Raw genomic sequence first — 13,489 nt, forward strand, 5'->3', positions numbered from 1 at the left:
ACCATAGTCTGTTAGAATAGGGACTTACAGAAGTCAGGAGATATATAAAGTCTTGACCTTAGTCTGCCTCATGTTTGCTCCAGAGGGACCACTGGTTCATTCTCTGTGTGTGTGTTTTCACCCCCAGAATATAAATGCCAAAGGGATATACTTGGTAACTGATGGGCTCCCTATATTGGTTCCCTGATCCTTGAGGGAGGGCTCTTAGCAGAGTTAGAGACAACGGGAAGCATCAGGCCCTTCTCTCCTCTCTCTCCTTCCTGCCCCCAGAATGAAACAAAGTGAATGGTAAATTCCGGAGTCCAAGGTACAGTAGTAAACTGTTTACCAGTCGCTGCTCTGGTCTCTGTGTTTCAAAATAAACTCTGATTAGCCCTGGTGTGCATGCAATAGGTTATTTATATGTGTGTGCTAACCCTTCCTGAAGTTTTAACATAATGGTAGAAATAACCTTTCATTAACATTTATTTTCTGCTCCGGTAATGTGGAAGTTGGTGGTAAAAAGAAACAAGAGAAGCATGAAAAGAAGAGGAGGGCAGACAAATAGGGCACTGTGGGTACAAGCTGGGTGTTCTAGGTTGCTACAAGACTCTTCAGTTCAGATCAGTCACTCAGTTGTGTCTGACTCTTTGCAACCCCATGAATTGCAGCATGCCAGGCCTCCCTATCCATCACCAGCTACCAGAGTTTACCCAAACTCATGTCCATCGTGTCAGTGATGCTATCCAGTCATCTCATCCTCTGTCGTCCCCTTCTCCTCCTGCCCCTAATCCCTCCCAGCATCAGAGTTTTTTTCCAATGAATCAACTCTTCACATGAGGTGGCCAAAGTATTGGAGTTTCAGCTTCAGCATCAGTCCTTCCAATGAACACCAAGGACTGATCTCCTTTAGGATGGGCTAGTTGGATCTCTTTGCAGTCCAAGGGACTCTCAAGAGTCTTCTCCAACACCACAGTTCAAAAGCATCAATTCTTTGGCACTCAGCTTTCTTCACAGTCCAACTCTCACATCTATACATGACCACTGGAAAAACCATAGCCTTGACTAGATGGACCTTTGTTAGCAAAGTAATGTCTCTGCTTTAGAATGTGCTATCTTGGTTGGTCATAACTTTCTTTTCAAGGAGTAAGAGTCTTTTAATTTCATGGCTTCAGTCACCATCTGCAGTGATTTTGGAACCCCCAAAAATAAAGTCTGACACTGTTTCCACTGTTTCCACATCTATTTCCCATGAAGTGATTGGACCAGATGCCATGATCTTCGTTTTCTGAATGTTGAGCTTTAAGCCAACTTTTTCACTCTCCTCTTTCACTTCCATCAAGAGGCTTTTTAGTTCCTCTTCACTTTCTGCCATAAGGGTGGTGTCATCTGCATATCTGAGGTTATTGATATTTCTCCTGGCAATCTTGATTCCAGCGTGTGCTTCTTCCAGTCCAGAGTTTCTCATGATGTACTCTGCATATAAGTTTAATAAGCAGGGTGACAATATACAGCCTTGACGTACTCCTTTTCCTATTTGGAACCAGTCTGTTGTTTCATGTCCAGTTCTAATTGTTGCTTCCTGACCTGCATATAGGTTTCTCAAGAGGCAGGTCAGGTTGTCTGGGATTCCCATCTCTTTCAGAATTTTCCACAGTTTATTGTGATCCACACAGTCAAAGGCTTTGCCATGTATGGCAAAACCAATACAGTATTGTAAAGTAAAATAAAGTAAAAAAAAAAAAAAAAGACAGCACATACACTGATAAAAATAAATAAATAAATGAATAAATAAAGCAGAAACAGATGTTTCTCTGGAACTCTCTCACTTTTTCCATGATCCAGTGGATGTTGGCAATTTGATCTCTGGTTCCTCTGCCTTTTCTAAAACCAGCTTGAACATCTGGAAGTTCACAGTTCACATATTGCTGAAGCCTGGCTTGGAGAATTTTGAGCATTACTTTACTAGCATGTGAGATGAGTGCAATTGTGTGGTAGTTTGAGCATTCTTTGGCATTGCCTTTCTTTGGAATTGGAATGAAAACTGACCTTTTCCAGTCCTGTGGCCACTGCTGAGTTTTCCAAATGTGCTGGCACTTTCACAGCATCATCTTTCAGGATTTGAAATAGCTCAACTGAAATTCTATCACCTCCACTTGTTAGGAAGTCTTAGCCAAGAATGTTCCATGTTGAAGGAGACATGCAGAGAGAATGAGATGAACTTAGGCATCAAAAAAGGAAAAAAACACTGTGTAGGAGAAGGAAAGCACAGAGACCATGTTGAATCTTCTTCCTCATCATATTCCTGGTCTCAGGACTCAGGTACCCTTGCTGAAATTTTAATCTCTAAGCGTAAATAAATAATTTATAAAGAAAAATTAGGAAGCTGGTGAAAATATGCAGTATGTTAATAAAAAGAAAATTTTGGAAGAGAGTTTATTTTATACATGAGCAATATGTGGGAAAAGTGACATGGCATCTATGCAAATATACTAAAGGGGAAAAAAGTAACAAAGTATGTAAAATAGTAAAAGTTTATTTGTTATGAGTGTATTATGGAAGCAAATACAACTCAAATAAGCATCTACAGGAATTTTAAGTACTCTTAAAAAATTTATGAAAATGTTTCCGATTAAAATAATTCAAAATTAAATGAAAGATTATGAGACAAAAATGGATGCCCATGGATGTTTCTAATCTATATAAATTAAATAACAAGCTAAAAAACTGAGAATGAAAAACAATAAGTAAATAGACATAACTTAAGCAAATTACTTAAATTGAAGAAAGTTTTGAGGCAAATAGCATAACACCGTGGTAAAAGATTTTTTAAAATAATAAGGTAATATGAAGTACAAAAGAGATTTATGAAAGGTTTCTTGAAATCTCTGAAGAGGGTTCAACAAGCTAAAAGTAAAATTAAATCCCCAGTTAAAATAGATGATAATTTCCCCCAAATTCAAGAGGACAGAATGGCAGATAACACAAAATCTTAAATATTGCTGGAAAATATTGCATTGAAATGATCCTTTCACCTATTTGGGTGAATCAGCTTCAAAAGTATAAAATCTTCAGGTATACAGGCTGACAAATTCAAAGGAGAAAAAAATTAGGATAACCTGAAACTTCCTCAGAACCGTATTAACTATCTGAAGTTAATAGGTTAAAGTATATAAAATGCTAAAGAAAAAAGTATGATTCACTGCTTTGTACCTGGCAAGATGTCAATAAACTAGAAAAGGATACAAACAATCATTTTCAAATATAAAAACTATCAAGGACTATAGCATCCAAGAGAGCTGCAAAAAATTAAATAAAATTACTCAAAGGAAAAAAAAGAAAACAGCCAAACCAGAAGGTCTAGTAAGAGGACTAGTGATCAAAAGAATACCAACATTACTCAGTAGATTTATAAGGTAGTTTGAACTTACTAGATTAAAAGTATGGAGGCTTTTGCACTGAAGACTGTTCTTGAAACCATAAGTTTTTGAGCCTATCACTAAAACTGAGACATTATATATTTAAAATTGGGAGATAATAGTGAATTCATTTCTAATCCTCAGTGTTTGTATTTGGCTCTGCAAGTATATCCCTGTGTTTTCTTGCAGACTTTAAATACATTAAAAAATTCATGCCGAAACAATCTAATCAGAAAATGAAGAAAAGGCAAGACTAGATATTTTAACAAAGAGGAATTAAGGATGGCAAGTAAGTACATACAAAGATGTTCAACATCATGTGCTATTATTAAACCACAATGAGATCTTAGTACAAACCCATCAGAATGCTTAAAATAAAAATTAAAAAGCAATAACACCAAATGCTGGTGAGGGTGTGGAGAAACTGGATCACTCCTTGTAACACTGAGTTTTACTCCACATTTTTGGCTGTTTGACTGATGACAACTTTTAAGCTCCACAGTTTCATGCCAGAAGCATACTTCTTAATCTCCCAAAGCATTACTGTAATGCTGCTATTGCCTACCAAACATCATTCCCCACTTTTTGCTAATAGATGCTGATTTTAATTAAAGCATCGGTGTACTCAAATCTGCACTTCCCAGACTCCCTTGCAAATGCTGCTGCTTCTAAGTTGCTTCGGTTGTGTCCGACTCTGCAACCACATAGACAGCAGCCTACCAGGCTCCCCTGTCCCTGGGATTCTCCAGGCAAGAACACTGGAGTGGGTTACTATTTCCTTCTCCAATGCATGAAAGTGAAAAGTGAAAGTGAAGTCGCTCATTCGTGTCCAACTCTTAGCTACCCCGTGGACAGCAGCCCTCCAGGCTCCTCCATTCATGGGATTTTCCAGATAGGAGTATGTAATACATTTATAATCAATGAGCTCTGTGGCAGAAGTCAGCTAGATGTTTAATGGAAAATGTTCTTTATATATATATAGTTTATTTATTTATTGCTGCACTGGGTCTTCATTGCTGTGTGGGAGGCTTTCTCTAGTTGTGGCAAGCAGGGGCTACTCTTCATGGCAGTTTATGGGCTTCTCATTGTGGTGGTTTCTCTTGCTGTGGAGCACGGGCTCTAGAGCACAGACTCAGTAGTTGTGGATCATGGGCTTGTTGCTCCCTGGTATGTGAAATGGAACATTTGTCCCTTGCACTGGCAAGCAGATTCTCATCCGCTGACCCCAGGGAAGTCCTGTTTAAGCTTTTGATAGGGGCTCTGCTTCTATCTGTTTTCATTTTCATCTTCCTGCCTAGACTGTTGGACTTATGTCTAAGGGAGGGACAAATTTTCACAACTATGAAGAAAAATTTGTATGCTGAGATAGTGGCGAACAGAGATAAAAACGAGATGAAGACCTTGAGGACTGCCTCAAACAAGGGCAGGAACCTCTGAACTGTGTGCTTCCTAACTTCTCATTTTGTGAGAAGGAAAAACACGCAAAACTTTTAGAGTAGTATTACTAGTAGGTAGAGCCAAAAGGATTTCTCTAAGGTCCAGTTTCTCATCTATAAAATGAGAAAAATATATATATATATATATATTCATATATCTATTTTGAAAAGAAGATTGTTCTGTTTAAGCCACTATTATTTCTATTCTCTACTATTAGCATCAAAAGGTTTAACAGTTACATTTGTTTTGTTTACTGCTGTATCCCTTAAACCTAGCCTGAAACAAAGTAGCCATTAAATATATATTTACATAAACTCACACTGTCTACATGATTCCCACTGAGGAATTGTGTTTATAAAATTTGGGCAGTTGAAGATAAGTATTATGATATGCATTTAATATCACTTTATTAAATTATAATTTTCTTCATACACACATCCTTACTTCTTAAGATTAGCCTGGTTCTACAGAAAAATAGACATCTTTTGGGGATATTTACACCAGGGAGCATAAAAGTTTAGGACAAAGAAAGTTCATCCCAAAAGTGTTTTTATATTTATGGAATACTGTAGAAGACAAAACATTTAGTGACATATCTGAAACATGGGTTTGGACTTTGACTTTTACCTGCTAGCAGTCAAATGGGTAATAATCAGCTACATTCTTTAAATATTTACTATCTTTTTATTTTCATTTTCTATACAACACAATTCTTATTAGCAGTCATATGATTCTGTTTCGGAGAAGGCAATGGCAATCCACTCCAGTACTCTTGCCTATAAAATCCCATGGACAGAGGAGCCTGGTAGGCTGCAGTCCATGGGGTCGCTAAGAGTTGGACACAACTGAGTGACTTCACTTTCACTTTTCACTTTCATGCATTGGAGAAGAAATGGCAATCCACTCCAGTGTTCTTGCCTGGAGAATCCCAGGGACTGGGAAGCCTGGTGGGCTGCCGTCTATGGGGTCGCACAGAGTCGGACACGACTAAAGCAATTTAGCATCAGCAGCAGCATGATTCTATTTGGTTTGTCCAAAAGATAAATGATAGAATTAATTTTTAAACAAACTATCCATACATCAATTCTGAAAATAATATTTAATAGATAATTTAAAATTTTTATATTATTAAATTTAACATGTCTATAAATCAGTGGTGATAGAGTAATAGAAGGTATAGGACCTCGGAAAATCCCAGGAACATAGGAACCTGGTAGGCTGCAGTCCATGGGGTCACTATAGTCAGACACGACTGAGCAACTTCACTTAAAATTTTCACTTTCACGTATTGGAGAAGGAAATGGCAACCCACTCCAGTGTTCTTGCCTGGAGAATCCCAGGGACGGGGAAGCTGGGTGGGCTGCCATCTATGGGGTCACACAGAGTCGGACACAGCTGAAGCGACTTAGCAGCAGCAGCAGCAGCAGCTACTCTTTTTATTTTATTATTTTTTATTTTTTTTAATTTTAAAATCTTTAATTCTTACATGCATTCCCAAACAGCTACTCTTTTTAAAAAAGGATACAAAGACCTAATGAGAATGTTCCCCACCATGGCTACTTTTAATGCACAACAATACCCTATTGTTAAGATGGGCAAAGTTCTTTCTGTAGTTAAAGGAGAGCACAATGAGCTGTGAGTGGTGAGACTGAGAGTTCTACATTGATGTACACACTTTCTTCTTGGACACCACTGAGACATCCCCAGACAATGGGAGATGTGTGCTTATACTCACAAGTGTTACTCCAAACACTTTGCACTGGGTAATTATTGATTGTTGATCTTCAAGTTGAAGAATAACAAGACAATAACACCAGCAAAAAATATCCATGATTAAACTGATGCCAGCAAATTTGGAAAACTCAGCAGTGGCCACAGGACTGGAAAAGGTCAGTTTTCATTCCAATTCCAAAGAAAGGCAATGCCAAAGAATGCTCAAACTACCACACAATTGCACTCATCTCACATGCTAGTAAAGTAATGCTCAAAATTCTCCAAGCCAGGCTTTAGCAATACATGAACCGTGAACTCCCTGATGTTCAAGCTGGTTTTAGAAAAGGCAGAGGAACCAGAGATCAAATTGCCAACAACCGCTGGATCATGGAAAAAGCAAGAGAGGCCCAGAAAAACATCTATTTCTGCTTTATTGACTATGCCAAAGCCTTTGACTGTGTGGATGATAATAAACTGTGGAAAATTCTGAAAGAGATGGGAATACCAGACCACCTGACCTGCCTCTTGAGAAATCTGTATGCAGGTCAGGAAGCAACAGTTAGAACTGGACATGGAACAACAGACTGTTTCCAAATAGGAAAAGGAGTCTGTCAAGGCTGTATATTGTCACCCTGCTTATTTAACTTCTAATGCAGAATACATCATGAGAAACGCTGGACTGGAAGAAACACAAGCTGGAATCAAGATTGCTGGGAGAAATATCAATAACCTCAAATATGCAGATGACGCCACCCTTATGGCAGAAAGTGAAGAGGAGCTAAAAAGCCTCTTGATGAAAGTGAAAGAGGAGAGTGAAAAAGTTGGCTTAAAGCTCAACATTCAGAAAACGAAGATCATGGTATCCAGTCCCATCACTTCATGGGAAATAGATGGGGAAACAGTAGAAACAGTGTCAGACTTTATTTTTTTGGGCTCCAAAATCACTGCAGATGGTGACTGCAGCCATGAAATTAAGAGACGCTTACTCCTTGGAAGAAAAGTTATGACCAACCTAGATAGTATATTCAACAGCAGAGACATTACTTTGCCAACTAAGGTCCATCTAGTCAAGGCTATGGTTTTTCCTGTGGTTATATATGGATGTGAGAGTTGGACATGAAGAAGGCTGAGTGCCGAAGAATTGATGCTTTTGAACTGTGTTGTTGGAGGAGACTCTTGAGAGTCCTTTGGACTGCAAGGAGATTCAGCTAGTCCATTCTGAAGGAGATCAACCCTGGGATTTCTTTGGAAGAACTGATGCTAAAGCTGAAGCTCCAGTACTTTGGCCACCTCATGCGAAGAGTTGACTCATTGGAAAAGACTCTGATGCTGGGAAAGATTGGCGGCAGGAGGAGAAGGGGATGACCCAGGATGAGATGGCTGGATGGCATCACGGACTCAATGGACATGAGTCTGAGTGAACTCCGGGAGATGGTGATGGACAGGGAGGCCTGGCGTGCTGCAATTCATGCGGTTGCAGAGTCGGACACGACTGAGCGACTGAACTGAACTGAACTGAACTGATACAAACTTGGCAGATGCTTAGCTTTTAGGTCTTCTTCCCTTTTCATCTAAGAGGAAGTGAAAAAATTCATTCAAGTTTACTTATTATCTCAGTGTAATTTCAGTAGTCAATTATATATCCACAACATTTCAAGTGATGAATTAAATAACCATTCACTTTGTCTCCTAATACCCTTGACAGCAAAAATCCACCAAAAGAAAACTAACAAAATAAATGAGAAACTCTTGAAATATTGACAATAGAAAATTATAAAGTGACAGTATGAATAGGTAATATGATACAATGACATGTGCTTATTAACTCACTGTACTTATGTACAAAGTATCACTGCTTTCAAGAGCAATGAAACTAGAAATAAGTTCTTAGTGTGTAAAGAACCCTTAATTGGGGGTGAGGGGTTAAGGAAAAATAAATTATAAAATAGTTGCATAATTTACATATTTATGTGACTTTTCTTATATTCCTGGAGAGAATAAGGACCCTTTGAATAAATTACATAAATAGAAGATCTATATCTTTTTCACAAGTTCATAGACATTCCTTTCCGTAATACTTTCTTCCTTTTAACCACTGAACTAACTTACATTACAGACAAATGCTACAAACCAACAAAATACCTGCAAAAAGGAACAAGAATAGTTGTATGAAGACCAGTTTGTGGTCAATAATGTTAGTCTTATTTGCAGTTGTGCTAATTATTCTGTTTCTCACTGTTTTCTTCTTTATGCCCTCACCCCATTCTGACTTCCCAGTAACAGATTTGCAAACACTATTTAGTGAATATTAAAGGTAACTTGATATCAACCTTGTTCTTATTTGTTCATCTTCTAATGTACTTTTTGTCTTTTCAAATATAAATTGGAAAATAGTTCAAAGAAAAATACTTTTTGTTTGAATAAAAGGCTATGAAAGGACAAAAGCTAATTACTGAAGCATTAACTTGCCCTGGGTATACTTCTATAAGTGATTACTATGGAATATTTCTTGTCATATTAGAAGTATACAGTGATGAATTCTTATTTCCTTTACTCTTTCTTCATGTAACATTAATTTACCTTTGGATCAACAAGTTAGGAACAGGAGGGATTTCAGCATAATAGGAAATAGGAATGGCATATGGAATCAGGAACAGAAAATTTAGAATGGGTTAAAAAAGAGAGAGAGAGAGCTATAAAGATTAAGCTTTTGCTCTTTGCCTTGTTGCCCAGAGATATGACTTTCTTTATATAACCTTATCTGTTATAATGCCCCAGGTCAGAATATACCAGTTTTTAGCATCATAATTCTGCCCTGCTTCCTACCTCTAACACTGCTTCCTTCTTAACATATGGCTTGGCTCTAGGAAATGCTTCTGGTAACATAGCTCACATCTTATCCTTCTCTTTTAAGAAAGCCAGATCTAAGAACATCAAAGAGTCCAGAATGTCAGTTTGTACCCACATTTTCCCTGACAACTTTATGAATACAATTCCTATCAATTTAATGATAAAGAGTTACTGCAGCCAATGCTCACAGGCTGACTTCCTCCCTTCCTCAAATTTTAACTGACTAAAATGATGTCACATTAAAACATTCTTATATTAAGAGAATTATTTTCATTAAATAAAAAGTAAATTATTAGGTAGACAAAGGTGAAAGCATCATTTCAGATGATTATGTCTATAATATATAGAGCAGTTGACTCATTTGAAAGGATAAAAAAAAAAAATATTACAGCATTATTGGAAACATTCCCTAATTTGAAGTCAAATAAAATTTTCTTCTTTTTGAATATTATTCCACAGTGGAGTAATACCCATGTGGATCATTTGTGTCAGTATTTAAATGTGTTCTGTTCCTTAAATACGGCACTTCAAGCATTCATGTCTTTGCCCAGGTGGCATCTGCTGGGAGACAGTTCTCCACAAATATTTTCACATTTCTACATAGTTCAGGATTTCTGAGCAAAGATCACTGGGAAACAAAAGATGACTGAATGGCAGCCATGTCTTGAAAGTTAGAAATAAGATATTGCTCCGAGAGATTTAGAGACCTCCTTCCAGGAGAGGCATTGTTTGCTCACATTCCAGAGTAGAGACCCTTCATATTCCAAAATAAAAGTCTCTCTTTCCCTCCCTCTGTCTCTCTGGAAAGAGGAGGGGCAGGTATGTAAGCCATACTGTATGTTTTCTTTCTAGTGGCACAACCCTACTGCACACACAAGTAAATATCTGACCTCATTGTGTTACCACTTACGTTTACTAACTGCTGCTAAGTTGCTTTGAAAGTGATCAATAGCCTTTAGTCTGATCCAGTCATCTCCTTTCTCCTGGTGGAATAGAAAAAGTATTTTGGGCATGGTAGTGAGTATATGCACCATAAGCGGGAGAAGGTACAGGCAATCTGATACATAAGTATGACTGATGGTGCCAGGTTTGTGAATTGGCTAGTTGATTTCAGGGTAAATGTGTTGAACTAGGTAATCGTTAAAGACTACAGATTCTGTTTTGGCAGCCCACTCCAGTATTCTTGCCTGGGAAATTCCATGGATGGAGAGGAGCCTGGGGGGCTACTGTCCATGGGGTCACAAAGAACTGGACACAACTCAGTGACTAAACAACAGATTCTCTTTAGCTAGCCTAATGGATCCTTGTTTTCACTCTCAAACCACTCTGTGAGCACATTACCTGAACACGTATCAACTAGACACCAATCCACTATGTATGTTAGTATTGACTGATTTATTTATTTATTTATTTTTTTGGTAAAGTGATTTTTAAAAAATCACTGGTAAACTGTTTTTTTTTTTTTTCTTCTTGGCAACTAAATCATTCACTGATGAAGCTGGGCCACAACATAACTCTTCTCTAATAACTGAGACTTCTTACTATTTAACCAAGTTTAAGCAACAGCAAAACTGTAAGGTAAGTTTCCATTTCTGAAAGAATATATATTTTCAAATACTTGCCTGCTCTTAATGTAGAGCTTGTATAGTATTTGAAAGGTTGTATTTCAGAGGCACCACAAAGTTTTCAGATGAGAAATAAATTTGTAAGCTTCACTCACATTGCTCTGCTTTATGACACAGTTCTCACTAGACCCATGACATGGACTAATTTGATTGACCAAGGAGAATGTAAATTAAGATCGATGTCAAAAGCAACTGATTGCATGATTATTTGTTTCTATTCCATAAAGAATGAAATCAAGAAACATAGAAGAGGATATAAAAAACAGAATCTCTCACCAACAGGCAATAGATAGATACAGTATAAATAAAAATAAAAGTTAAATTGCTTTAAAATGTTAAAAATTTATTTTGGGGAGGATGTTGTATATAAACAGATAGTTATTCAAAATATATAGGACCCTGGGTCTCAATCTTCCATATTTTCTGGTTGGAACCAAAATAATCCTCAGCATTTTCTACATAGAAATAAAATCAAGGTGACTATAACATATTTAAGCCATAAATAAAAAGTATAGAGAAGGATAACTATAGATTCCTATTTGTGTCCTCTAACCTTGCATCTTGTGAACTTCCATACACAGTTCATTGACATCATATCTACCAGTTGCCTTACTTATATGACAGAGTTGGAATTGGTTCTGGGGCCACATTGCTTCCTCTAAAAAAGCAGTGCCAAGTGCACTTGTTCACTCACCCTCAAATTTATAAAGCACTTTCAATTTACTACCCTATAAGTAGTAACTTCTCCTTTATTATTCCCTTTAATTAAAATATAAAAATATCTAATGTCAAGCTGTTTTAACTAGGCTTAGTTTACTTTGTGGCACTTTTTCATAAAATCACAAATTTATCTCTATGTGTGTATGTAAAATGCACGTGAAGTATCGATGTGCATTTATATAAATGTACGCATAAGTGTGTGTATATGTACATGTATATATAAAAGGACAGGAATTAGTATTTCTCTTTTTCCCAAATATGGTACTCTATATGATTGTGGAGGAAGGAATTATAAGCTGGAGGGGGAAATAAAAGAAAAGAAAAAAGTTTGAATTCATTTCAGTCACTTTGATTAAATGTTTCAAGATTTCACTCTGCATTGAAAAAGAAACAGCTGAGGTCAACCAATGACGTGTAACAGCACATCGCTGCTTTAAAGCATCACCCACTTTGCACCTTCATTTTCATGTTATAATTTCCCTTCCTTTTCATTGTGAGCTCTTACAGAAAATGACTTCTAATACATGAAGCACTTTGGCTATTACAGAGATGCCTGCTATTATACATTATAGGTCCAGCTATTCTGCGTTTTATCTTCCATGACTTTCCTTTAATGATAGAGCATTGTGAAGAAGTGAGCACATGTCTGTGTGTTTCAGGAGAATATATTTGGAATTGTTCAAAGCTACTGTGTATGGCAAGTAGGCTTGTACTAGATGAGTGATGTTTCTCACTGCAATTTGGAAAGACTCAACGGCTGTTAGAGAAAGAGCTTATAGAGACTTTTCTGTCATGCAGGAATAGAATAGTTTTACCTTTGTCCTGCTCTCCAGCTGCCGGGAGAGTAGATAACAGCGGTCAGAGATAGCCCCATTATCCAAATGGAGGCAATAGAGGCGCTGCTCATCTGCTATTCCCAGCACACAGAAGCCCCCTCATTTGCCTCTCTAATTCTCCATCTTCCTCCCCAGGTTTATCAAAAGAATTGCTCATTATAATATACACACATTACCATTCTAGTCTAGTCTATTCTCCAAGCAGTTATAAATGCACACAAAGCTTCTGTTATTGCGTGATCTATACAACAAACTAGAAAATACCTCTAAATTATATGTAATTGTCTTTTCAGGGTATTCACTGCTCTATAGCCTGGCATTTCTGAATTTGGATATTCTTTTCAGCAGGGTATCTGTTTTGCTCTGTGACACCATTTTCCCCCTGCCCTTCAAGAGACAGCATTTATTGTAAAATGCAGTGTATCAAATGGGTTATTTCTTCACTTTAAATGAAGTACTTCTTCTGTATAAATTTTAATGTAATAGATGATTTATCTGAATGTTCAAAGTTCATTAAAATGGAGGTTTCACTTTTCTACAAATGAAAGTTAACTATTCTACCAACTATTTTTCATTAAAATAATCACACTTTTATTTTTTTTTTTAAATTTTTAGTTTTTTATTTTTTAAATTTTAAAATCTTTAATTCTTACATGCATTCCCAAACATGAACCCCCCTCCCACCTCCCTCCCCAGAACATCTTTCTGGGTCATCCCCATGCACCAGCCCCAAGCATGCTGCATCCTGCGTCAGACATAGACTGGCGATTCAATTCACATGATAGTATACATGTTAGAATGTCATTCTCCAAATCATCCCACCCTCTCCCTCTCCCAAACTGAAAGTTATTATAAGACCCTCAGCCTGAGTTACTGAATGAGAGGGCCACTGAGAGAAATAAGCTGTTTA

This window comes from Ovis canadensis, chromosome 18 (assembly GCF_042477335.2).
Source record: "Ovis canadensis isolate MfBH-ARS-UI-01 breed Bighorn chromosome 18, ARS-UI_OviCan_v2, whole genome shotgun sequence".
NCBI lineage: Eukaryota > Metazoa > Chordata > Mammalia > Artiodactyla > Bovidae > Ovis > Ovis canadensis.